This window comes from Acinonyx jubatus, chromosome C1 (genome assembly GCF_027475565.1).
Source record: "Acinonyx jubatus isolate Ajub_Pintada_27869175 chromosome C1, VMU_Ajub_asm_v1.0, whole genome shotgun sequence".
Taxonomy (NCBI): domain Eukaryota; kingdom Metazoa; phylum Chordata; class Mammalia; order Carnivora; family Felidae; genus Acinonyx; species Acinonyx jubatus.
The window spans coordinates 161,521,577-161,548,732 of record NC_069381.1 but is presented as its reverse complement, the minus strand read 5'-3'; the positions used below and the strand labels follow the sequence as shown (position 1 = coordinate 161,548,732).

The window sequence follows — 27,156 nt, the reverse complement described above, 5'->3', positions numbered from 1 at the left end:
GCAGGGGCGCGAGGCTCCAAGGCCGCCGCAGGGGGACGCCCCGCGGACCCCGCTGCTCCCCGCCCTCCCTCCGCGGGGGTCGGGGCCGCTGCAGGAGGAGCCAGGCGGTGTTTGCCGCCGCGGGCGGAACCTGAGGAACGCGTGATGCCGGCGGTTTCCAAGCCGGTTCCGCCGAGGCAAAGCAGCCAGGAGGAGAACGGAACGAGGCCGGGGGCTGGGGGGGGGGGGGGGGAGAGGCGTAAAGGCTGCAGTCTCGCCAGCGAGTTAGTGCTCGCCCTTCGCCTGCGTGACCCTCCCTCCCTCACACCCCAGGCATTCCGCCTAGGCCTCTCAGCCCCGCGGACGGTCCGGGTCACCCGGGGGCGGGGGCGGGCGCTTTGCGGACGTGGATTACCAACACTCAGACGCGCGGGCCCAGGAGTGGCGAGGGGAGGGCAATGTCTGTCCAGGTCCCGGCCAGGCCACCTCTGAGTGTGTCGCGGACAGCCCTGCTGGCTGAACTGCAGGAGGCTCCTAGGGGCGAGTGCTAGGTCAGCAAAGGGCTCAGCCGGGCTCCCAGCCCCGCGCGCCGCCTCTCTGACCCCCCAGCCTGTCCCGAGAGAGGCCACGTGAGGTCCAGGGGGGCCTTTCGGGGACACTCCATCAGCTTCTCGGGTCCCCCAACTCCCTTGGCAAACTTCCTTGATTTCTTCCCCTTCCCCCTCAGGGACTCCCGTTTTTTCCAAGAATTGGTCTCAACTTCGATGGAGGGCAAGCACTAGGATTTTGTTCAGGATCTCTAGAACCATGCACAGAATAGAGGCTTAAGAAATGTTGATTGAACGAATGGATACATAGGGGGAACGGAGAAGAGGCCCAGGGCTGCTGATGGGAGGGTGATCCGAGATGCGGGCCAGCAAGGCCATAGAGATTCAATTCCTGGGGGAGGAAAGCAGGGGTCAGGAAACGCCTGCCCTAACTGCCACCGTTAGTCGTTAGTCCGTTAGTCATTAGTCGGGAGGCGAAGGATGGAGGGCCTCCCCAGAGGCAGTGACTGGTTAGGTGCAGTCCCCAGCTGGGGAAGCACTCCTACCCAATGCAAAAGGAATGGACCAGAAACTGCACAGGCCCCTATGCCCCACAGATCTCTACAGGAGAGAAAAATGGGAAAAATTTGACCAGATCGGCAAGCAGAGAAAAGAGCCCCAGGCCTGCAGAGTTGAGGGACCTGGGCCCAGAAAGGCCCCCAAAACAGTGACAGAGTAGCGTCTGGGGCAGATTGATGATGGAGGCAGCCGGGAGGCTGGGCAGAGACAGCATCAGACTCAGGGCCAGTAAGGCCCAAGGTAGGTCCAGGCCTGAGGACACACAGGACAGAGCTGCAACGTCAAGGTGTCAGGCAGTGGGCTCCAGATCTGGGAACTAGTTGGTGTGGAGGGGAGGCAGGGGCAGGGGCACAGGGCCTGGTCATCTGTAGGCCTCTAGACCTAAGGGTGCTGTGGGAAATCTTGCAGACTCAGGTTCTAACTAACCTCTTCCCTCCCACAGCCTCAACTTCCCCAAGGTGGGAGGCTGTATAGCCTCCTGGTTTGAATACCTTCTCTGTCATTAGTTGGTGGTCTGACCACAGGCAAGTTACTGGTCCTTTTTGGGCCTCAAGTTCCTCATCTGTAACATAGGGATAGTCCTACCCTAATGGATATTGGGAAGATTGAGTTCGTATGCGTAAAGCTCACGCTAGAGTTTAAAGTTCTATTAGTCATTCTGGTTAATAGGAAGGAGCGGTGAGTCTGCAGACCCCGTCTGGCTCCCTTCCTCCGGCACCCTCACCCTCCCTTGCCACTGCTCCCAGGAGCCCCAAGGCCGAGGCCAGTCCACCAAATGCTCTGCCCCAGAGCCTCAGTAGGTCCAGGCCTGGGTGGAGTCAGGTAGTGGGTAGGGCAGGGTGGGAGGCACCGGGTGCAGGCTGCTTTGCTTCCAGAAAAGCAAAAAGGAAGGGAAAGACCTTATCTTGAGTATTCTCTACATCCCTGGCCCCGTGCTAGGCATGAGGAAAGCAAAGGGAAAACAAGAGGAAAAAAGCAAGTCTCTTACTTCATTTAATCCTCGCAAGGAGTAACCTGCCTGCATTCTGCATTATTCCCATTTCATAGCTGAGAAAACGGAAGCTGAGAGTGGTGAAGCAACTTGCCCAAGGCTACACAGCTAAAACACCCAGAGCCAAGATTGGAATCCAGATGAGGTAAATCTGTCCCTAGGTTGCAAGTCCTCAGCCCAGTGCCCCCTCCTACTTGCCCTGCCCCTCCCCCCAGCAGTGCCCCTGGAAATCCTCCCAGCATTTTGTTGATGAGTGACCTGGGAGAACCAAGGGATCAGGGAGCCCTGCAGGCCACATTCTACCTCCTTCACCAACACTTGCCACTTTCCATCCTCTAAAATTAAAGCAGTGGGATGTCAGACACTTTTTGGCTAGAGCTCAGGTAAATGATCACCAGATCTCTGCATCTCAGAGATGCAGATGTTCTGTAAAATGGGTATAATAATAGAAACTTGTTTCATTTGCATTGTTGAGCAGCTTGCTTAAGAAAATAAAGCCCTTTCAAGTTTGCTTGGCACGTAGTCAACGTTCAGTAAATAACAGTCATTGTGGTTAATTTTCCTGTCTTCCCTGGCCAGGCGGGAGATCTGGTGTGGGCCCTGCACGTCAGTTTCCAGTAGGAGCCTCCCTGGCAGCTTTTGAAATTTATGGGCAGGACTAGGGCTGCGCCTGGTGAGCACAGGGCCGGTCTCAGGTGTGGGATCTCCACCGGCGACCGGGCCTTTGGGCTGCCTGCCTTGGTGTTGACGGCTTGATGGGCGGTCTTCCCGTCAGGTGGAGTGACAGTGTTCTTAAAAGCACGGTGGCCCCAGATGCCTGGGGGTGCGGGGAGGGCCCAGGATGGAACGGCACTTTCCACCCCACCTCCAAAGCATCCTGGGAGACCTACAGAAGCGGACCCTGACCTCCTGCACGTGGGGACGCCCAACGCAAGCTATCCTTAGGAACCGTTGGGACGTTGGGTTTCAGGTGAGGGAGAAAGGCTGACCCAGAGAACTGAGGCCACTGGCTGAGCCAGTTAAGCGCAGGCTTAAGCTTCTGGAATCTTCTGTTGAAATCTTAGTTTCTCCGCGTGGGAAACGGACCTCTATATCTGCCTTCCTTATGAGACTCTTGAAAGCCTGCAATCAGACATGCTCCCGCTTGGCCTAACCCAAGTCCTGCCTGCAAGTGTCTTTTTAGTACGTCATTGGAGACTGAACCCAGAGAAGTCGTGTGCATCGGAAACTTTGACACTGTGAAAACGGAAAAGTGGCAGACCTCACTTGTGGTTCCGGAGTCCCGGCCCGCCTCTTTGGCGGGTGACTCGCCCCATTTCTGCCCTCTGCCCTCGTTGCTGTGCACGCCTGAGCTCTCTCCAGCGCGTAGCTCCCCGCGCGGTTTGTGGGGCTAGAGAACAGGGACGGTGGCCTCGTGGGGAAAGGGCGGAAGTCCAGATGCTCAGGGACTTGGCCCCAGAAGTGGCGAGCTGCCCCGCTGAGAGTCCTGCATTCGCCACCTGGTGCTCGCGGGTCCGGCCCGCGGGGAGCTCGCATTGCGGCAGGTTTGAGAGCCTGGAACTGGCAGAGTGCCGCCCGGGTGCCTCGACTCTCCCCAGGCCAGCGAATCCTGACCCGCTGCGGCCTCGCAGGCCCAGAAGGCGGACAGGACCGCGGGCGGGATCCTAGTACCCCTGATGTCGAGCAGGGCCACGCCTCCTGGTTTATACCGGCTTCCAGACTCAAGGCACCGGTGAAAATCAACGACCGCTTCCAGTCTCTCACACAACTCTGTCCCTGAGAGTTAGTGACCTTGTAGGGCCGGATTTTTTTTTTTTTTTAAGAGAAAGGAAAGGAAAATAAACGTTGGTTTTGGACCTGATGGGCATTCCTACTCCCACGGCGGCCTCAGAAGCTAAAGAAGGTCACAGACGCTCTCCAATCTCACACACCAGGGGATGTCAAGGTGGGACCGCAGCCGCGTGCGCAGAGGAAGCCGAGGGCTTGTTGCGAGCGGCCCAGGACCCACAGCCTCTGCGCTGTTCCAAGCCGCCAGATGCAGTCGGCTGCGCAACTAGGGTCTGAGAAGCCCGGGATTGGCCGGACGCAGCGAGAGGGGACTCGGTCTCGGTCCCGGCGACCGCCCGGGGATGGCTGGAAAATGAGCCCTGGGGCAGGGAGGGCCCCGCGGCGAGCTGGGTGGAGAGCGCCCGGAACGTTTTTCCAGCGGTGGGCGCGCCAGCCTTCTGACCTGCAGGCTTGGTATCCGAGGACAGGGACGGGTGGCTCTTCTAAGCTTCCCCGGAATGCCCGGAAGCACCTGGAGATTTCTGAAAAGTGTTAGCTCTCCAGATGTTGCTTTGAGGAGAATGGGTTTCACCCTTTCAAAGGGCCGGCACTCTGGAGGGGCTTTTCTATAACGTGACACCGGTGTTCGGGGGGGGGGGGGGCGGGGGGCAAGGTTCTTTTTAGCGTGCCTGAACTTCACACAGCCCCAAGGACCTCAGTTGTTTGCGGGTGGGCGGGTGCACTCACACGCGTCCTGAACTGCGTGGCAAACGGTCAGCAGAAATCTGCACTCTGGCGACGCCGGGTTTCCTGTCTAGCTGCTTTTCTAAAGTTCATCAGTAAAGGAAGATTTGGAGTATGGCAGCTCAAGTACCTGCAAAAGAGCCCGTCCCCGGGCTCAGGCCTTCTGTCTTCCTGTCTCAGACTCCTCTGCCCCACCATTAATTAGTAGCTGAGTTGAGGTCCTTGTACCGCCTCCAGGCCATCACTAAGGAGGGCTCTGGTGAAACGGCACGCGCCTGAGATTGGCCCCCAAGGGCCCCTTGGCCAAGTCTGAGCTCCCACTTCCACCTGCACCATTTACTTGCTTGGCAAATTACTTAACCTTTCTCAGTGTCCTCCTCAGTATGATGGGGATGAATAATAGTCCTACTTCAAAGAAGGGTCATAAGGATTTCATGAGTTATTTCATGTCACACAGAAAGCAGTGTGCCTTATAGGAGGCACTCCATATATGTCATTTCCCTTTATGCACACGTCAGGGGGAACCCAAGATCCTCTCTCTCCTACACTAAGGCACAGGCAGGATGAGACCCAGTTGATCAGGATCTGCAGAATAAAGCAATGCAGAGGAGTGAGTGGTCAAAGGTAGGTGAAGGAGCTTAAAAAATGCTAGGCAGCCTTTGACTGAAACGATTTGAGAAAAATTTCTTTTCACTTCCATAATCCAAGGTTATGCTTTTCTGCTCCAAGGTTTGCTATGAAACCTCTTTGTTCATTCTTTCTCTCTCTTCCTTCCTTCCATTCATTTTCTTTCTTTCCTTCATTAAGGTAACATTAAGGCAACATTAGCTACTCCCACCTTCCAGAAACCCATTTCAAAGGGCAAAGAAAAAGCAAGGAACAAATTTCTTTTTGCATATGACCCAGTGGAAATAATGCAGGCTTAGAAGTGATCTGTCTTCTTGGGGTACCTGAGTGGCTCAGTTGGTTAAGCATCTGACTTTGGCTCAGGACATGATCACAGCTCATGAGTTCGAGCCGTGCATCGGGCTGTGCTGAAAGCTCAGAGCCTGGAGCCTTCTTCGGATTCTGTTTCTCCCTCTCTCTTTGCCCCTCCCCGACTTGGGCACGTGCACTCTCTCTCTCAAATATAAATAAACATTAGAATTTTAAAAAAAGTGATCTGGTTTCTACCAGTCAATAAGGGCAAATCCAAAGGGTGCCTAGTTGGCTCAGTCGGTTAAAAGTCCAACTCTTGATTTCGACTCAGGTCATAATCTCATGGTTCATGAAATTGAGCCCTACATCTGGGCTCTGTGCTGACAATGTGGAGCCTGCTTGGGATTCTCTCTCTCCATCTCTCTCTGCTCCTTCCCCAAGTGTGCACATGTTCTCTCTGTCTCAAAATAAATACAAAAAGTGTTAGCATATAAGAGTGAACCCATTGAGCACTGGGTGTTGCATGGAAACCAATTTGGCAATAAATTTCATATATTGAAAAATAAAATAAAATCAAATAAAATGACTACAAACTCAAAAAAAAAAAAGAGTGAACCCATTAACCTCTCTGATTCTTAATTTCCTCATCTGTAAAATGGGGATGATGGTAATGCCTCTTTAAAGGGTCTTTGTGAAAGTTAAAAAAATAAAATATATGTTGAAGCGCTTTGCACTGGTAACCCAGGAGGATAGAGCGAACAATAATAAAAATACAAAATACAAAAATACAATACAAAAGTGATAACATCAATAATAATCCCCAAACAAAACTTAAGCAAAGAAGAGAAACCCAAAAGGACAGATATTTCCAGTGCAGAATGATTAGTGCTTATTTTCATTCAGGAAGAAAAGGTTCAATCCAGACATGCAGCCGAACATGAGTTTCAGGGAGGGGGTTTAGGACACTCAGTTATGAGAAGGGGAAACTATGCCCCATTTTCCACTCAAAAACTCAAGACCTATCTCCATCAGGCCCAGAGATACTTTCTTATAGATACATCTCAGTTTTTCAAGTATCAATGCAGGAAATTGTCATATAGTAGATGAGGGCTGGCCAAACATGGTCAAAGCATGATAAAATTGCACAGAGTTATTGCAGATATGCTGAAGTGTACTTTTAAAATAGGGAGGGAACCCAGAACCATTTTTTTTCCTCATGCTATCAGCTATGGAAGTGAGTATCTGTATAGCTTCTCATTTTAAAGCCTCTTTGCCCCATATAGGTGTATGTCTATTTTGCATCCATAGGTGCAAATAGCCATTTCATTTTCCATTTTGTGTAAGGAGTTTTCAAATTGTTGGATTTTAATTCATAGTTTCCTTTTGTCTCTCTCTGTTCTTCACATAAAAACCCCAACCTGTCCGACAAAATAGAACTTATCACCTGCAGTTAATTTTGTAAAATCTATTCAGTTATTCTTTGAGTTGTGCTTTCCATCTTCTTAAAAATATGAACCAATCAATTATATTAGCCATATGGCTTGATCATAACAGCTAATTTCCATTTCATAATGTAATTGTTGTTTAAACACTGACAGTTTATTAGTCAAGGTGTTTAGGAAAGTTCTCTGTAGCTCTATCTCTTTTAAATGATGATTGAAATAACCATAAAAGCTCCAAGTCATTAGACTATTAGTTTCATGCTTTTAGATTCTGTGGCCCCTCAGCATTAAATATCTCTGAGGAGAATCTTCCACTTGCTCTATGGTTCTGGAATCACAACATGGGCTATCCAGAGCAGCTTAGTTTTCTTCGCCACACACGGGCTTTCAAGAGCAAGAATTGACATAATGGGAGGGGCTCACAGGGCTATTTAGTCATGTTGGACGTAACTGAGTGCTGGCCGGAGAGGCTGTGAAGTCACACATTGCTGCAAACAAAATGTGTCATCCTTCAGTGATCTTAATGCTTTGTCCATGAAATGTACTCCCTCATGTAAATGACAGTGCATTGAACTGGTAAACAGATGTTCCCCACGATCATCTCAGAATTAGAAGGCTCTGGTTTATGCTTTGCTTTAAGCTCTGGGTTTGTTATTTCCCTAAGTATTTTCCAGAGTCATTTCTGGTTTTTGTCCCCACCCATCTGAGTTTTGATTCTCCTGTGGCCTTACTCTTGGTTTAGGGATGCAATGTTCCTGACGCCGCAATATGCATCTTGTGGCCCTCCACAAAAATTCACATATAATACATAAAAAAGATGTAGAACATTAACACTAAAACGTGCTATATTTAAGGTAATTTGGCCTTAATGCAGCCTGACTTTAATTTAGGGTGTGGTTTTAATGAGCTGCTCTTTATATCTCTGCTTAAAATACAAGAAACATACCAGGTCAGCTTATCTCCTAGAAGATGGGATTTAAATGCCAGAAGGGTAGTTGGCCTATTAAAAGGCCAAAAGGTTGACTTTAAGTCCATTGTAGAAATGTGAAATCTTTTTGTAAGGTACCTTAATCTCAACTAGAATTCTAAAAAATTTACATTAAGGTTATACATCTCTTTAGTCATTTATCATCTATTATTAATTATATTTCCTGATAAAGACATCCCATTCAGGCATGCTACATTGAAAGTAACTGTTAAGAGCTTGGGTAGGATTTGTAGATCCTAGCCTTCAAGAAGAGATCTAACATTCTGAGACCGTGCATTTATTTATCCTACAGAGGCTTCCCTGGAGTGGTCCAGAAATTCCCAGACGGAACTTAACATCTTTTTTCTAGATCTGTTCCTCTTCCTACATTCCTTTTCTCAGTTCCTCAGCACCACCATCATGCATGAGTTCGTTCATTCATTCATTCATTCATTCAGCAGATACTATTTCAGCACATGGTAGGTTCCACAGACTGCTCAAAGTATTTGTGATGCAGCAGTAAACAGATGAGACATAATGTCTGCCCCAAAGAACCTCATATTTTCTAGTGGGGGGAGACAGATGGTAATGGAATTATATAATATGGTGTGAGAGATACAGAGAAAGATGTAGCAGGGAAGGTGGACAGAGAATGTTGGTAAGGATAATGTAGTTTTAATAGGGTGGCTAGGAAAGGCCTTACTGGGAAAGTGACTTTCAGAGGTAGATACCTGCAAGTTGTGCCTCATCCACCCCATTTGATACCCCCCATGCCCAGTCATCTGGTGAGCCCCCCAGTTTCACCATGTAATATTTCTCAACTTGATTTCTTCCCCTAACTACTAACACCCAGGTTCAAGCACTTATCATCTGCTCTCTGGATTACTACAACAGTCTCCTGACTACTCTCTGCCTCCTGTCTTGTCTCCCCAAATCAGTTTTCTACAAGGCCGTGACAGATTTATCTTACAGGCACATCTGACCATGTCATTTTGGTTAAGACCAAAAAATGGCTCCTTCTGAGCAAGGTAACGCCCTGATGCCCTAATGAGTTATTTAAGCCTTTTGTGATCTTGCCCCTGGTTACTTCTCCAGCCCCATCTCTCGCCCATGCCAGCCTGCTATCTCTGTCCTGAAATAGAATTTCTTCCTCCATATATAGCACTACACCAGAATTCTGGTATCTCCCTTCATATGTCAGTATAGGTCCTACTTTTATTTTAAGATCCACTGGAGTCATCACTTCCTCCCAGTGATTTCCAAATTCTACATCCTATCCAGATAGGCTGGGTGCCCCTCCTCTGTGGTCCCATGTGGTCCCTTGTACACATCTTTTTAAAATCACTTTGTCATGTTGTCCTGATATAATCTAGAATGGCTCAGTTTCCCCTACCAGACTATGGACTTTCTGAGCATAGAATCGTGTCTTACTCATTTTTTGTAAACTTGGCTTCAACCAGTCAATCAGTGACTTCATTTGTGTTTTGGTCCTTCTGTTTCCTCCTGGTGACTGTAAGCCAACCATGATGATTTATAATTTGTGATTAAAATATATGGGAAATAGTCCCAATCCAAGGCTGAGTTCAACTCAAGTTGATTATCAGAGAGTCACAGATTTTTAGACTTGGGAGAACAATTCCAGGTGATCTAATTCAACTACCTAACTGACACTCGAAAGCCCTTCTTCAACATTTCCACAAGTTGTAGCATCTAGAGTCCTTCAAGTATGTTGTAACGGTGATAGGAGTGTGGGCAACATTTAGCTGACTGGAGGCTTCCTCTTCCCTCTCTTGCAGTTCAGGATGCTGTGTGTAGAAATAATGAAGCAGGAAGTTATTTGTATTAGAACACATATGTACTTATATACACATACACACACATGCAGCGTAAATTTAAATCTGTAAATTGCTTAAGATGATGAACGGCAGGCCATTACCTAAAATGTTAAACATAAGTCAGGGACTGAACTAGTACCCAGAGAGAAAATTATTTGTAATTTGAAGATAAAACCATCTGTCAAAGCAAGGGGCTCAGAATAAGAAGCAAATGGGTAGGTTAGACTCCATAGATGGATGGCAAGGGACAAGAACCCAACCAGACGAGGGACTGCCAGCTGGAACTGGCAGTCTGGGCACCAGTCTAGCTCTACGCCAGAAGAGGGGACTATAAGCCTTGAGTTAGCCATACCCCACCGCAGAAGCTTTGAGTACCACTTACGGAGTTTTGTGAGGAACACTGTACTTACTTGTGCATTTCCTAACTGGACTCAATGCACTCAGCTGCTTAAGCTTGCATTTTACCTATGGGTCAAGAGCCTCTCTCTTCCTATCATCTTTTTTGCTTGCTGGTCTTGTACGAATAGAGGTATATCTGTGGGTGTGAGGAAAAACAAACTCTTAAAGAATCAGAATTCTTTAAATTCTGCCTTTGCTCCTTGCTCTTTTTTTTTTTTTTAATGTTTTTTTTTTTTTTTTTGTTTTGAGAGAGAGCAAGTACATGAGAGTGCATGCACATGGGTGAGGAGCAGAGAGAGGGAGAGAGAGAATCCCAAGCAGGCTCCATGCTGTCAGTGCAGAGCCGGTTGCGGGGCTCGATCTCACAAACCGTGGGATCAGGACCTGAGCCCAAATCAAGAGTTGGATGCTTAACTGACTGAGCCTCCCAGGCACTCCTGCTCCTTGCTCTTAGTCTCTAAGCAGTTTACGGTAAAAACTGTCTATTACAAAGGAAAGTGTTGAACTTAAAAAGCAGAAAACTTGGGGCACCAATGACGGATGATATCTCGTCACCATTGATAATATGGTTAGTAGATTGATTGTTAATTCTAGAGTTAATAGTGATGTTGAGTTGAAGTGGAATCATATTGCCAATCCTGAAGTCATTAGAAGGGCTGAGAGGGGTCCCGTGAATGGTCATGGGCTTGGGTTAACTATGTGATATGCATGGGTTTGGTGGGTCATTAGGTGTGGTCATGTAGGTATAGACTTACTAACAGGGTGAAGACGTAGGCTTGAATTAGGGCTGGAATTAGCAAATTCAAGGATTGTTAGTAAGACGAGGATGATGAAACTAATGAGAGCAACAGTGGTGCTGATGCTTATTAGAGCTAGAGTGGCCCCTCCAATTAAGTGGATTAGCAGGGGACTAGCAGTAATATTAGCCGTGAGTCCCACGACTAGGGCTATTAGTTGGCTAAAGAGGCTGATAGTCTCAATAGTTACAAGTATAGGAATTACAGGAAGAGGGGTTTCCTGGGGTAGGAATGCTTTTGTCTTGCGTCGGAATCTGGTGACTACAGTCCCTTCTCACAGGGGAATGGCCATTCTCACATTCATTGATAGCTGCGTGGTTGGTGTGAATAAGTGTGGCAGTAGGTCTAGTAGGTTTGTTGAGCCCGTGAATAGGATTAGAGATGTTAGTATTCGGGCTCAGGTTTGTCCTTTGTGATTGTGAATAGCTAGTATTTGTTTTGATGTTGGTTGAACTAGTCATTGTAATGAGGTCAGGCGGTTATTGACTAGTCGGTTAGGTGAGGGAAATAGAATGCTTGGGAATATGATGATTAGGATAACAACAAGTAATCCTATTACTGTTGGGGTAATGAAAGAGGTGAATAGATTTTTGGCTCGGTTAAGGATCTCACAGTCATGGATAGGGGCGCCTGGGTGGCTCAGTCGGTTGAGCGTCCGACTTCGGCTCAGGTCGCGATCTCATGGTTCGTGAGTTCGAGCCCCGCTTCAGGCTCTGGGCTGATGGCTCAGAGCCTGGAGCCTGCTTCCGATTCTGTGTCTCCCTCTCTCTCTGCCCCTCCCCCATTCATGCTCTGTCTCTCTCTGTCTCAAAAATAAATAAACATTAAAAAAAAATTAAAAAAAAAAAAAGGATCTCACAGTCATGGGATCGAGCCCCACATCAGGCTGGGCACTGAGCACGGAGCCTGCTTGGGATTCTTTCTCTCCCTTTCTCCCTGCCCCTCCTCCACTCACACACATGCTCTCTCTCTCTCTCTCTCTCTCTCTCTCTATCAAAATAAATAAACTTAAGAAAAAAAAAGGAGAAAACTTACTTTGTCCAGAGGTCATTCAGCCTATCCTAATATAGGCTTTTTAGTCAGCTATTCCCTTGGTTGAATTGAAATCTGTCTTTCTAAGGCTTTCACCCATTGATCCTAGTTCTAACCAGGACCACACAGAACAAATCCAAATGACCTCCCCACATTATGGTTCTTTATATTTCCAGGCGGCTTGCTTGTGTGATCGGAAGTCACTGAACTCATGAATATTGTGTGTTTAGCCCATGCTGGCCCATGGTAGCACTTCATAAATGGTAGCTGTTATTATTAGTTTCATGATCAGACTGCCTTTGAGCCATTCTTTTCTTCATAAGTCAAGCCCTCTTAGAGTCACTGACGTCACAGAATTAACCCAAAACAGAGGTTTGCCCTTAATTACACCAACAGCTTTAGGTGCAGATGTTAGACAACGGGGTGCTGGACAACTGAAGATGCTCTTCCTTTACCCTCCACTACTTGAACCTTACCTTTGTTAAGTGCCAAATCATTCTTAAAGACTTGGCTCAAGGTATTTTTTCCTTGAATCCCTTTCCCCTCCTCCAAGGAGACCTGATTGGTCTATTTCTTCACTTGAATTGAGACTGAATACAATCTGTATTTCTTTTAGATCTCTTTCCATGCCCATATGCACCTCCCCCCTCCCTTAATATCTAGAATGCTGAACTTGGTACCTGTATGTCAAGCAGAATGCCTGGAACATAGCATGTGATAAATATTTATTAATGGAAGGATAACATTTTGGGGTATCAGATTATACAATATTTATGCCATATTATCTTTCATTATATGCCAAGACTCTTCTATTCAAGTCACCTAGAAATCATTTCACCCACTGCTGTGTTTGGCCACCAGTCTCTTGTCTCTCACTTCAGCAATGGTGAAGTGGATAGCTTTTTCTTGGGGAAGAGAAATCCTCTGCCTTTTGTTGCCTTTGCCAATAACAAGAGCGTTGGGGAGTTGGATGGCGAAGCTATTGCCACTGGCATCTTTCACATGAACCACATCAAAAGAAGCAGGGTGTCTCTATTGGTGATCACACCAGTTCTTCCCAGGTTAGCACCGCCAGTCGCCACACACGGGTTACCAGTGTCAGACTTGATGAAGTTGGTCATCTTGCCAGTCTCCACATCATTCTGAATGGTGTTGTTCACCTTGATGAGGGAATCAGGGTAGCGGATGGGGTGAGAATCCTGGGTCACCAGTTGAAGGATTCCTTTTGTTCCCACAACGATCTTTCTCACTTTGGGCAACTTGTACTTGGCCACCCTTGGTGTCAAAGATTAGACGGAAATTCTCTACAGTCTTGTCAGTCTTGATGACATCCATAAACCAGTAAGGTAGGTGATATCAGTTTGGACCTTGCCATGCATCTTAATGAACTGCTGCGTGCAGATCTTCTTGATTTCATCTTTTGTTAGGGCATACTTAAGTCTGTTCCTTAGGGAAATGATGACAGGGAGACATTCCCAGCTTTTGAGGACTGGCAGATGGGCAAGGAGCAAACACACTGGTCAGTTTATCCAGCCTCCAATGCTTTGCAGCCGCTACACATTACTGATGCTTCTTGGGACCAAGAACCGTGGTTGCACTAGGCATGAAACGAAGGCTGCCAGGATGCCTGGCAGTGGTGCGTGCGACCCTTGATCTTGGGGTTGTGAGTTCGAGTCCCACATTGGGTGTAGAGATTACTTAAAAATAAAGTCTTAAAAAAAAAAAAAAGAAAAGAAAAGAAGACTGCCTTCTTCCAGCGTGCTGCTAAAATAGCAAAGTTACACAACTTTTACAGCTGGGTGGAAATTTAAAAAATTTCTTCTGTGCTTCATTCCTCCATTTCAGTGGTTCTCAACCATGGCTTTGTATTGGAAAGTATTGCAAGTTTAAAAAAAAATCCTGAGGACTGAGTTCTACCCATAAGGATTCTGTTGTAATTGGCCTGGGGTGCAGCCTGCGCATCAAGATTTTAGAGTATTATACCTTAGGCTGCTAATTCCAGTGTGCAACCAAACGATTCCCTTTTTGTGGACAAGGAAACTGACTTCCAGAGAGGTCATGCGTCCTGCCCACGCTACATGGTGTGTAGAAGTGAACAAAGAACTCAGGTCTCCTGACCTCTCTTCTAACATACTGTTCATCGCATATGAGCAGTAGTATTCATGTTTGCTTCAAAGAGAGACACCCCTCTCCACTGGGGCACTGGGGAGCAGCCCCCGGTTCACAGGCACAGTGAAGCCTGCTAACCTTCCAATTTTTTTTTTTTTAATATTAACTGTCATATTATGATTTATTTATTTTTTTTCAACGTTTATTTATTTTTTTGGGGACAGAGAGAGACAGAGCATGAACGGGAGAGGGGCAGAGAGAGAGGGAGACACAGAATCGGAAACAGGCTCCAGGCTCTGAGCCATCAGCCCAGAGCCCGACGCAGGGCTCGAGCTCACGGACCGCGAGATCGTGACCTGGCTGAAGTCGGATGCTTCACCGACTGCGCCACCCAGGCGCCCCTAACCTTCCAATTTTAGGACAAAAGATGGAAAGCAGCTTTCACAGTTCTGAAATATCACCCAATAGTAATGTTTTTGTTTTGTTTTGTTTTGTTTTTGTTTTTGTTTTTGTTTTTTTTTGCACGGGAAACCAGTGTCACTTTCCTCGTTGTCATTTTAGTAAAGGGAATAATCTTACTTTTTATGACAATACACTCCTCCTGTGGGAGTAACTTCATTTTGAATGAAACCAAGATGCGCTCCGTAAGTTTTTTCATTTATGACTGAACTGGCCTTTGTCTGTAAAGGATGTTGGCTAGCAACCTAGGATACAATGTTCAAGGCAGATTGTTGTCCCCTCTGCCCTAGGGGAGGGGGACCTGTCCTGCACCACCCTCCAAATACTTGTCCAAACCTCCCACGACTTGACTGAGTGGAATTTTTAACGATACTACTCTCCTAGGTCTGACTTAGAAACTATCAGTTCAACCCACTTACGGACAGTAGAGGGATTATGTTCTGGTTATCTGTTGCTGTGTGACAGATTATTCTGAAACCTGACAGCCTAAAACATGCCTGTACTTTTGAGGAGCAGGACTCAGACGGGTAATCCTCAGTCCCAAGTGACATTGCTTGAGGTCCGTCACCCAGAGGTAATCAGCTGGAGTTTAGGCTGCTCTGGAGGGCTCGAGGCAGCTTCCACTCACATGTTTGGTTCCTGCAGGCTGGCTGGAAGGTCAGGATCATCTGGGTCCGTGACCGCTCCAGTGATGCTCTCAAGGTACTAGGACTAGGGCAATCTTCTTTTTCTTCTCTTTCTCTCCGCCATCCTTCTCCTTTTCCTCCTTCTCTTCTAATACATGGTTTGGGTTGCCATTTTTTTCTTATATTTTTTTATTGTGGTAAAATGCACATAACATACAATTTACCATTTTAACCATTTTAGAAGTGTCAGTTCAGTGGCACGAATTCAATTCACAATGTAGTAAATCGTCTGTCTACTTGCAATTTTTTCATGGCCCCAAGCAGAAACCCTGTACCCATTAAGCAATAACTTCCCATTTCCCCTCCTTCTCAGCCCATAGAAAGCAACTCTGATCTACTTCCTGCCTCTATGAATTTGCCTATTCTAGATACATCACATTTGTGTCTGGCTTAGTTCATTTAGCATAATGTCTTCAGGGTTCGTGTATGCTTTCGCATGTGTCAGAATCTCATTCCTCTTTAAGGCTGAATAATATTCCATTGTATACACATTTGTTTATGTAACCACATTTTGTTTACGCGTTCATCTGTTGATGGACACTTGGGTTGTTTCCATCTTTTGGCTATTGTGAATAATGCTGCTGTGAGCATGGGTATACAAATATCTCTTCAAGTCCCTGCTTTCAATTCCTTTGGGTGTATATGTAGGAGTCAAATTACTGGGCCATATGGTCATTCTTTTTTTTTTTTTTTTTAATATTTATCTGTTTGAGAGAGAAAGAGAGAGTGCATGCACGCATGAACAGGGGAGAGGCAGGGAGAGAGAATCCCACGCCGGCCGTTTGCTGTCAGCACAGAGCCCTACCCGGGGCTCGATCTCACCAACCATGAGATCATGACCTGAACTGAAATCAAGAGTTGGACGCTTAACCAACTGAGCCACCCGGGCACCCCGTTTCTTTGTTTAGTTTTTAAAAAAAAATTTTTTTTAATGTTTATTCATTCCTGAGAGACAGAGATAGACAGAGCATGAGCAGGGAAAGGGCAGAGAGAGAGGGAGACACAGAATCCAAAGCAGGATCCAGGCTCCGAGCTGTCAGCACAGAGCCCAACACGGAGCTCGAACCCACGGACCGCGAGATCATGACCTGAGCTGAAGTCGGATGCTCAACCAACTGAGCCACCCAGGCACCCCTGTTTAGCTTTTTGAAGAGCCACCCCAACTGTTTTCCATTGCAGCCGCACCAATTTTACACTCCTATCAGCAATGCATGAGTGTTCCAATTTCTACACATTTTCACCAACATGCTTTATTTTCTGGTTTTTTAAAAATAATAATCATCCTAATGGGTGTGAGGTATCTTATTGTGCTTTTGATATGTCTTTTCCTAATGACTAGTGATACTGAGCATCTTTTAATGCTTACTGGACGTTTGTACGTTCTATTTGGAGAAATGTTTATTCAAGACCTTTGCCCATTTTTAAGTTGTGTTATTTTTTTTTATTTTTTTTTTAACGTTTATTTATTTTTGAGATAGAGAGAGACAGAGCATGAATGGGGGAGGGTCAGAGAGAGGGAGACACAGAATCCGAAACAGGCTCCAGGCTCTGAGCTGTCAACACAGAGCCCGACGCGGGGCTCGAACTCATGGACCGCGAGATCATGACCTGAGCCGAAGTCGGCCGCCCAACCGACTGAGCCACCCAGGCGCCCCTAAGTTGTGTTATTTTGTTGTTGTTGTCAAGCTGTATATTTGGACTTCTTACATGACAGCTCATGGTGTTCAGAGGAAGGATTCCAAGACATCCAGGTAGATGCTGCCAGACTTCTTATGCTTAGCCTCAGAAACCTCACGACCTCACTTCTGCTGTATTTTATAGGTCATGCAGGCTCCTGAGGTCAGCCCAGACTCTAGGGGAGGGGGTAGCAAAAAATCTGCAGCCATTTTCAATCTACCAGAGTATAATATTAAAATCAACTAAAACAATCCAAATGTTTGAATAATAGTAATAATAATAAAGACTGGGGCTACAACTTGGGGTTAATACAATTTCTTTTCTCCTGAGGTCTTGAAGGACTTTCACCCAGGACAGCCTTCACTATGGCATTTTCCCATATTTTAGAGGTCTTTAATTATGATGTAGGGATGAGCACAGTTACTTGATTTTTAAAATATACTTAGCTTGTCTCCTTTATAATGACAGGGTGAGGCAGGAGGCCTGGGTTTCAGTCTCAGATCTGCCAATAACTGGAGGAATGGCCTGTCTGGGAGGGTAAGCTAGGAAACCTGCTGTTTCCGACTATTTGCAAAAATTTCCACCACCACCTGCTAATTTCAAGTAGATAAAAATGGCCCTTAATAGAAGAGATAATTTTATTATTATTATTTTTAAAATATTTTATTAAAAAAAAGTCTCCAACCTGGGGCTTGAACTCACAACCCCAGGATCAAGAGTTGAAACCTCTACCAACTAAGCCAGCCAGGCACCCCGAAAGAGATAATTCTAGTAATTTAATTCTTTTTTTAAAAGTTTATTTATTTATTTTGAGACAGAGAGAGAATGAACAGAGGAAGGGCAGAGAGATAGAGGGAGAGAGAGAATCCCAAGCAGGCTCTGTGCTCTCAGCACAGAGCCCCATGCAGGGTTTGATCTCACAGACCATGAGATCATGCTCTGAGCCAAGATCAAGAGTTGAACTTAACCGACTGAGCCACCCAGGTGCCCCAGTAAGTTTATTCTTCAAAACGTATACGAGTTATGGATGCATCTCAAGGACATCTATACTGAGTCTTGAGCAGATGAAAGTTTCCTGTTTCTTCCCTATATGGCCAGGACCCCTGCTTTGTATTACTGCAGGATTACAGTAGCTTCTCTTAGCCCTCCCCTAGGGCAAGGGGCTTTTGTTTCTACCCCTTCCATAACAGAAGCAGTGGATCTTTGCTTGAGTCCCTAATTGGGAGGCTTTGCTACCTTCTCCTGCTCCTCAGATGCTCAAAGCTTTTGCTTCCTATGAGAGAGGGTTTTGGGGGAAGTGGGCTATATTTCATACCTCTCCCCCAGTGGTACCTGATCATTACCTGCATGCTTGAGCCCTGAAAGGGGATTCTCTCTTATCCCTTGCCCTTCCCCCAATCTCCCTTGTGATAATCTGGTGGATAACAGCTTGGGAATAGGTGAATGTTCCTTGTAAAAGTCTGTGATTCCCTTTTTTTTCTAAACTGAAATAGCGCACATTCAGTCTTTAAGAATTGGTTGAAAGTTTAGTGGTTTTCTTCTTACCTACCTTAATGGTGGCCATTCCTTACTGCCATGCTGTAACAAAGGTAAAAATTCATGTGTTCGCTTTTTTCTTGGAGGGGTTTGACACTCTTTGGAATTTAATTCACTTAGTTGCCTTGTGTACTCAGGTTTCTAATGGATTCAAGAAATACGATTTTGTAGATTTTCTGTTTTTCTTGTTCTTAGGATGGGAACAATGTTCTCTTTTTTTTTTCCAATTTTTTAAAAACGTTTATTTATTTTTGAGACAGAGCATGAACAGGGGAGGGGCAGAGAGAGAGGGAGACACAGAATCGGAAGCAGGCTCCAGGCTCTGAGCTGTCAGCACAGAGCCCGATGCGGGGCTCAAACTCACGGACCGTGAGATCATGACCTGAGCCGAAGTCGGACACTTAACCGACCGAGCCACCCAGGCGCCCCTGGAACGATGTTCTCTTGAAGCTTTCTAGATCCTAAGCAGACATGGAACTCTGGGGGTACCTGGCTGGCTCAGTCGGTAGAGCACACACCTCTTGATCTTGGGGTTGTAAGTTCGAGCCCCACAACTGGTGTAGAGATTACTGAAAAATAAAATCTTAAGGGGTGCCTGGGTGGCTCAGTCAGTTAAGTGTCCGACTTAGCTCAGGTTGTGACCTCACAATTCATGAGTTCGAGCACCACATCTGGCTTCACGCTGGCAGTGTGGAGCCTGCGTGGGATTCTCTCTCTCTCTCTCTCTCTCTCTCTCTCTGCTCCTCTTTCTCTCTCTCTCCCAAAATATATAAAGAAGAGGCCCCTGGGTGACTCAGTCATTTGAGCATCCAACTTCGGCTCAGGTCATGATCTCATGTTTTGTGAGTTCGAGCCCCACATCTGCCTTGCTGCTGTCAGTGCAGAGCTTGCTTCAGATCCTCTGTCTCCCTCTCTCCCTCTGCCCCTCCTCCACTCATGCTCTCTCTCTATCAATAATAAATAAACATTAAAAATTTTTGAAAATAAATAAATAAACTATTGGGGTGCTTGGAGAGCTCAGTTGGTTAAATGTCCAACTCTTGGTTTCAGCTCAGGTCATGATCTCAAAGTTCATGAGATCAAGCCCCATGTCCTGCTCCACGCTGACAGCACGGAGCCTGCTTGGGATTCTCTCTCCCTGTCTCTCTGCCCCTCCCCTACGCACACTCTCACTCTCCAAATAAACCTAAAAATAAATAAACTCTTTTAAAAAGGATTTTTAGGGGCGCCTGGGTGGCTCAGTCGGTTAAGCGTCCGACTTCAGCTCAGGTCACGATCTCGTGGTCCGTGAGTTCGAGCCCCGCGTTGGGCACTGGGCTGATGGCTCAGAGCCTGGAGCCTGCTTCCGATTCTGTCTCTCCCTCTCTCTGCCCCTCCCCTGTTCATGCTCTGTCTCTCTCTGTCCCAAAAATAAATAAACGTTAAAAAAAAAATTTAAAAAAAAAAGGATTTTTAAAAAATCTCAGAGAGATTGAGGGCTCAGTTCCAGATTATTGCCATAGAGGGAATATCGCAATAAAGTGAGTCAAATGAATTTTTGTGTTTCCTAATGCATATAAAACTTACACATTTTACACTATACTGTAGTCTAGTAAGTATGAAATAGCATTATGTCTAAAAAATAATGTACGTACCTTAATTAAAAATATTTTGTTGCTAAAAATACCATCACTTGAACTTTTAGTGAATTGTAATCTTTTTGCTGGTGGTGGAGGGTCTTGTCTCAATGCCCCATGCAGGGTTTGATCTCACAAACCGCGAGATCACGATCTGAGCCGAGATCAAGGTGCTGGTTGCTGAAGGCTGGGGCGGCTGTGGCACTTAGAAAAAGAAAACAATGAAGTTTCCTCCATTGATTGACTCTTTCTTTTGTGAATGATTTCTCTGTAGCATGTGATGCTGCTTGATAGCATTTTGCCTGCAGTGGAATTTCTTTCAAAATTCGAGTCAATCCTCTCAAACCCTGCTGCTGCTTTATCAACTAAGTTTATATAATATTCCAAATCCTTTGTTGTCATTTCCACCATCTTTATGGCATCTTCACCCGGAGTAGCTTCCATCTCAAGAAACCGCTTTCTTTTCTCATCCATAAGAGCAATTCCTCATCTGTTTTTAAGTTTTATCATGAGATTGCAACAATTCTGTCACATCTTCAGGCTCCACTTATTCCTTTTTTTAAAGATTTTGTTTTTTTTGTTTTAAAAAAAATTTTTTTTAACGTTTTATTTATTTTTGAGACAGAGAGAGACAGAGCATGAACGGGGGAGGGGCAGAGAGAGAGGGAGACACAGAATCGGAAACAGGCTCCAGGCTCCGAGCCATCAGCCCAGAGCCTGACGCGGGGCTCGAACTCACGGACCACGATATCGTGACCTGGCTGAAGTCGGACGCTTAACCGACTGAGCCACCCAGGGGCCCCTAAAGATTTTGTTTTTAAGTAATCTCTACACCCAGTGTGGGGTTCGAACCTATAACCCCAAGAACAAGAGTTGCATGCTCTACCACCTGAGCTAGTCAGGTTCCCCCACGTTCCACTTCTAATACTAGTTTTCTCGTTATTTCGACCACATCTGCAGCTACTTTCTTCACTGAAGTCTTGAACCCCTTAAAGTCGTTCACGAAGGCTGGAATTACTTCTTCCAAACTCTTGTTAATGTTAATATTTTGACCTCCTCCCATGAATCACAAGTGTTCTTAATGGCATGCAGAATGATAAATCCTTTCCACAAGGTTTTCAATTTACTTTGCCCAGATTCATCAGAGGAATCACTATCTATGGCAACTGTAACCTATAAAATGTATATCTTAAATAATAAGACTTGAAAGTCAAAATTACTCCTTGATCCCTGGGCTGCAGAATGGATGCTGTGTTAGCAGGCATGGAAACAACATTAATCCCATTGTACGTCTCCATCAGAGCTCTTGGGCGACCAGGTGCATTGCCCACGTGCAGTCATATTTTGAAGGGAATCTTTTTTTCTGAGCACTAGGTCTGAACAGTGGGCTGAAAATGATCAGTAAGCCATGTTGTAAACAGATGTGCTGTCATCCATAGGCTTTGTTGTTCCATTAGGCACAGGCAGAGTTGGTTGAGCATAATCCTTAAGGGCTCTGGGATTTTTGGAATGGTCAGTGAGCATTGGCTTCAACGTAAAGTCACCAGCTACCTTAGGCCCTAACAAAGAGTCAGCCTGCCCTTTGAGGCTTTGAAACCAGGCCTTGACTTCTCCTCTGTAGCTATGAAAGTCTTAGATGGCCTTTTCTTCCAATCTAAGGCTGTTTCATCTACACTGAGAATCTCTTGGTTAGTGTAGCCACCTTCATTCATGATCTTAGCTAGATCTTCTGGATAACTTGCTATAGCTTTCACATCAGCATCACTGCTTCTCCTTGTACTTTTATGTTACAAGGGCAGCTTCTTTCCTCAAAGCTCATGAACCCACCTCTGTTAGCTTCCAACTTTTCTTCTGCAGCTTCCTCCCCTCTCTCAGCCTTCACAGAATGGAAGAGCATTAGGGCCTTGCTCTGGATTGGGCTTTGGCTTAAAGGAATGTCATGGCTGGTTCGATCTTCCATCCAGACCACTAAAACCTTCTCCATATCAGCAATAAGGCTGTTTCACTTTATCATTCGTGTGTTCACCGTGCACTTGTAACTTCCTTCAAGGACTTTTCCTTTGCATCCACAACTTGGCGAACAGTCGTGGCACAAGAGGCTTAGCTTTCAGCCTAGGTCAGCTTTTGACATGCCTTCATCACTAAGCTTAATAATGTCTAGCTATTTATTTATTTAGAGAAAGAGCAAGCACGCAAGTGGGGGAGGGGCAGAGATTATAAGAAATAAATAAATAAGTAAATACATAAATAACTATATTAAGACATTTTCAAGATGGAGAGACAGAATCCCAAGCAGGTTCTCCAGTGTCAGCACGGAGCCCAACACAGGGCTCAAACCCACGAACCACGAGATCATGACTTTGAGCCTAAATCAAGAGTCTGATTAGCCACCCAGGTGGCTCTCTAGCTTTTGATTTAAAGTGAGAGATGTATGATTTGTCCTTTCATTTGAACACTTGGAAACCACTGTAAGGTTATTAATTGGCCTAATTTCAATATTGTTTTGTCCCAGGGAATAGGAAGGCTTGAGGAGAGGGAGAGAGAGTGGGGAATGGTTGGTCAGTGGAACAGTCAAATACACCAAACTTTTATTGATTTGGTTCACTGCCTTGTATGGGTGTGGTTCGTGGCACCCCAAAACAATTGCAGTAGTCACATCAAGGATCCCTGATCACAGATCACCATAATAAATATAATAATAATGGAAAAGTTTGAAATATCGCTAGAACTACCAAAATGTGACACATTTTGTGAGCAAATGCTTGTGACACAAAGTGAGCAAATGCTCTTGGAAAAATGGCACCAATAGACTTGCTGAATGCAGGGTTGCCACAAAACTTCAATTTGTAAAAAACCACAAATTCGTGAAGGGCAAAAAAGTAAAGCATAATAAAATGAGATATGCCTGTATTTTATTTTATTTTATTTATTAAAAAAAATTTTTTTTTCAACGTTTATTTATTTTTGGGACAGAGAGAGACAGAGCATGAACGGGGGAGGGAGACACAGAATCGGAAACAGGCTCCAGGCTCGAACTCCCGGACCGCGAGATCGTGACCTGGCTGAAGTCGGATGCTTAACTGACTGCGCCACCCGGGCGCCCCGAGATATGCCTGTATTTTAAAAACTCCTTGTGGGGCACCCGGCTGGCTCAGTCAGTAGAGCGTGCAACTCTTGATCTCAGGGTTGTAAATTTGAACTCCACATTGGGTGTAGACATCACTTAAAAATAAAAAAATACATAAATAACTATATTACAGACATTTTCAAAAATTCAAAAGTATCTCTTCATGGACTAGTGTGAGCTTTTTTATTTGGGACGGGGTCCTAAGAGATTCAGTGGGGTCAAAGGTTATGCATATTTTACATTTTGATAGAAAATGTCAAATTGTCATTCAAAAAAATCTGTAACAGTTACATTCCCATCAAACACTGCATGAGTAGTACGAAAAATCTGAACCTAACTTGAAGATTTGAGGCGTTTACTTTAAAGAAAATGACAAAGCTATAAAGTGTCCAGTTTGATCCACTGAAAGACATTCTCACTGTAAAAGTCAATTGGCCCATTCAAAAGAGCATTTCATAGGAAGAAGTAAACATTGGTCTTTAGTTCTTTTAGTCCAGTATTTATAGCTGAAGGTGTTTCTATTCAAATGCAATTCACCAAAATTTAGTGCTTAACCACATGAACACTTCTCATTTCTATTAGCTTCCTATCCTTGTATATCAGTGACTTTCTTTCTTTCTTTCTTTCTTTCTTTCTTTCTTTCTTCTTTCGATTCAAAGGAAGCAAATTTATTTTAAATAGGATACACATATATAGATCAGTGTCTTCCAAGCATAGACCCCTTTTAAAGAGCATCAGTGACTTTAGTAATGGCTCTGATGATTTCTGTCATTAGCAAAGAATGTGCTTAACTCTTGGCATTAAAGTAAATGTGGCTACATGACATTCTATAGCTTCCAGTTAAAACAAAAAAACAAAACAAAACAAAGCAAAGCAAGAAAGAAAAACATCAAACAGATTTGCTTAAATTCCCATATTTCTGATTATTCTAAATTCTATTCAATAAATATTTATATTTAGTTTTTGCAATATACATGTGTATTCTATGTACTCAGAGGATTAAAAATTAGATATGGTTCCTTTTTCTAAGAACTTCCACGCATACAAAATATGTTTTAGAGGAATCTTTCCATCTATTCATCCATCCATCCATCCATCCATCCATTCATCCACTTATGCATTCAGTAAAAATTTGTCTCTAGTGTCCACTCTGTTGTAGTATTGCATTCAGAACTCAAAGTTGAATAAAAGATGGTCTCTGTGTTCAATGAAGGACAATCCTGCGGGAGAAACAGATAACGCTCATGTCCTACGAGGGGGTTAGAGCAAGCTTTCCAAGAAAGGTGGCATTATAGATGTCTGAAGGATATGTAGGATTTCAATAGGTTGTGTAGGAGAAGGTTCACTCCAGGTCAAGTGAATATGAAATACGCTGGGCAAAGGCAAGCAGGTGCAAAAGTGCACTGGAGAATAGGTTGGAGGGGGAGGTTGAGCGATACAGCAGATGCTGAAATTCAATTTAGAAAAACGTTAGCTAGGATCAGTAAGGAGAAAGGGTATCGTTATGGGTAAAAATGGTTAGAGAAGATTTTGTGGAGAAGGAGGAGGCACTTAAATACAACTTTGAAGGATGAGGAGGATTTGATAGGCAGATTGTAGGTGTGAAAAAGTACTAGAGGCAGAGAGAACAGTACAAGCATAGATTTGTGTCCTTAGGAGGCAAAGGAATGGATCTCTGTTGGAAATAAGAAGTATTTAACATTGTATCACCTGCTTTCCTGCATTAGGGTTTTCACGTAGGCTATTTTCTCTTCTTTCTATCTCTTTCTATCTTCTTTGCCTGTAACAGAATGCTTTTGTAGTCATTAACAAAAAACCCAAGTTACGTGGACCAGGGGTTTAGTCCTTAATTCACAGTCCCATCAGGGCTTCATTTCACTGTGATTATCTGGGTTCTTCTCTCTCCTATATGTTGGCTTTATTTTCAAGCTGGCTTTTGTCCTCGTGGAGAGATGGCTGCCACTAGCAGGCAGGCTTTCCCTGAGCTCCCTGACTAAATTAGAGCCTTCCTGTTCTAGCTCAAAGTACCCTACAATTTTCCTTCACAACACTTATCACCTTTAAATTATACACTTACTTGTTCTTGGTCTCTCCACTAAACTCTCAGCCATGTGAGAGCAGGGACCGTGAGTATTTCTCCACACAGGTCCCTAGATGGCACATAACAGGCATTCTGTGAAAATGTGTGAAATGAATGAATGGATTCATCTCAACTGCTATTCAATAAGGAGAAATCTTACTTTGATCAGTTTCAAAATTACTCTTGTGCCTGGGGAGAGGGAACATAAAAGTGAATACTAAGCTCAGAGCTGTGGTAACAATGTGACCCAAAACTGATAAGTCCGGTGCACAACAGAGTAGCTACTCCAGGAATTACATGGATTAAAAGACTCACTGTTATTGTAAATGACACTGTCAAATGCTAGTTTTGCATAAAAAGTCTTGCCATTTGTAAAAATATGCATTCCCACTTTTTTTATATTACCAAGGTTATATCTCACAGCAGAGCAAAATTTTAAAAATGCACTTAAACACAGACCAGGACGATCTTGCTTTTCTTATAATAAATTATCTGCATCAGAAATGCACAATCATGGAACCGAAGCTATAAAGAGGTTTTTATATGGGCTAAAGAAATGATTATAAGCCAGTAGAACTGCTGTCATTCAAAATACACATTTTGACTCCTGGTTGTTTCAAAATTTATTTTCGTATTAATTTTGGCACAGTTTTCAAATAGAGCGATTTAAGAAGAATCAAGTTTATCACTTTGAAATATTTATGTCATGAAATGTGGGTATAGTCTATCTCATCAACCTAAGCATTCTGGTTAAAGATGTTCAGAAAATCCACCTGTAGAGCATTCATTAAATTTGGTCAAATTATTTGGACAGCCTTAATGTAATTACTTTCTGTGCTTTTGGTGGGAAAAAAAAGTCTCATTGTCTCGTTGTCGGATTGGCTCTGAAGTGTTTTAGTGAGCATACTAACTGGTTATTGATTTCATCACTTTTTTTAAAAAAAGATTTTATGTGGAAGTAATCTCTACACCCACCATGGGGCTCGAACTTACAACCCCAAGATCAAGAGTCGCGTGTTCCACTGACAGAGTCAGCCAGGTGTCCCTGATTTTATTACTTTTTAAAATAAACATATTTTTGCATTGTTGTGCAGAAACAACCAAAGTATCATATGTTTAGGTTCCTGCTAGAATATGTGAAGAACTATATTTAATTTTATTTCATAGTCTTTTATCCAGTTTTAAGTTACTTGAATTTACAGAGCCTGAAATTTTCAGTTCAGTATACTGCTACGGAAATTAAAGATTTAAGGAATATTTGTTCCATAGGGAATCTGAAATCAGCATTTGGCAGGATGGATGTGGGCTAATCTATTTAGTGTAATAACTTCACTTTATTAAGCAATCTCAGAGGGTAAGTGTTCATTTGGGAAAATAAATCATTGATTCAAAGGACACTATCTTTCTGCCTTTCACCCATTGTTTGCCCTCACTATTTTCTATATTATAAATAGTACTGATTAAAAGTTATGAAGAATCTCATTATATGAAAAAAAAAGAATCTCATTATATGAAGAAATAAAGACAATACGTACAATTTAAGAAATAGAAATCTCGGGCCCTTACTTTATAACAAGGCATGTTTTCTGGATTGTTCGAGACACAGGTAAAGCACGAGATGGGTTTTTGCATGGCTTAAAGATCTGTTGGCAGTTTTTAGTGGGTCATCATTATGTCTCAGTCTTCTGTTCTGCTTATGAAGACTTTATAGACGTGTTTGAAATCATTACACCCTGCACAAAACCAAAACAAGAAATTGTCTTTTCATTAAAATGTTGCATTTTTAGAGAGGCCCCTGGCCGTTTCCCAAATCTAGGTTGGGTTTTTAATATCCCATTAAGAGAGCCAGCTTAGCCCAGTGAGCTAAAAACGGACATCAGGACATCTGT

General features: G+C 44.4%; 1 pseudogene; it reads right to left on the bottom strand.

The window, feature by feature from the left end:
* Positions 1 to 4,016: 4,016 nt before the first annotated feature.
* Positions 4,017 to 27,156, bottom strand: part of LOC106988679 (40S ribosomal protein S4-like) — a 29,098-nt pseudogene continuing 5,958 nt past the window's right edge.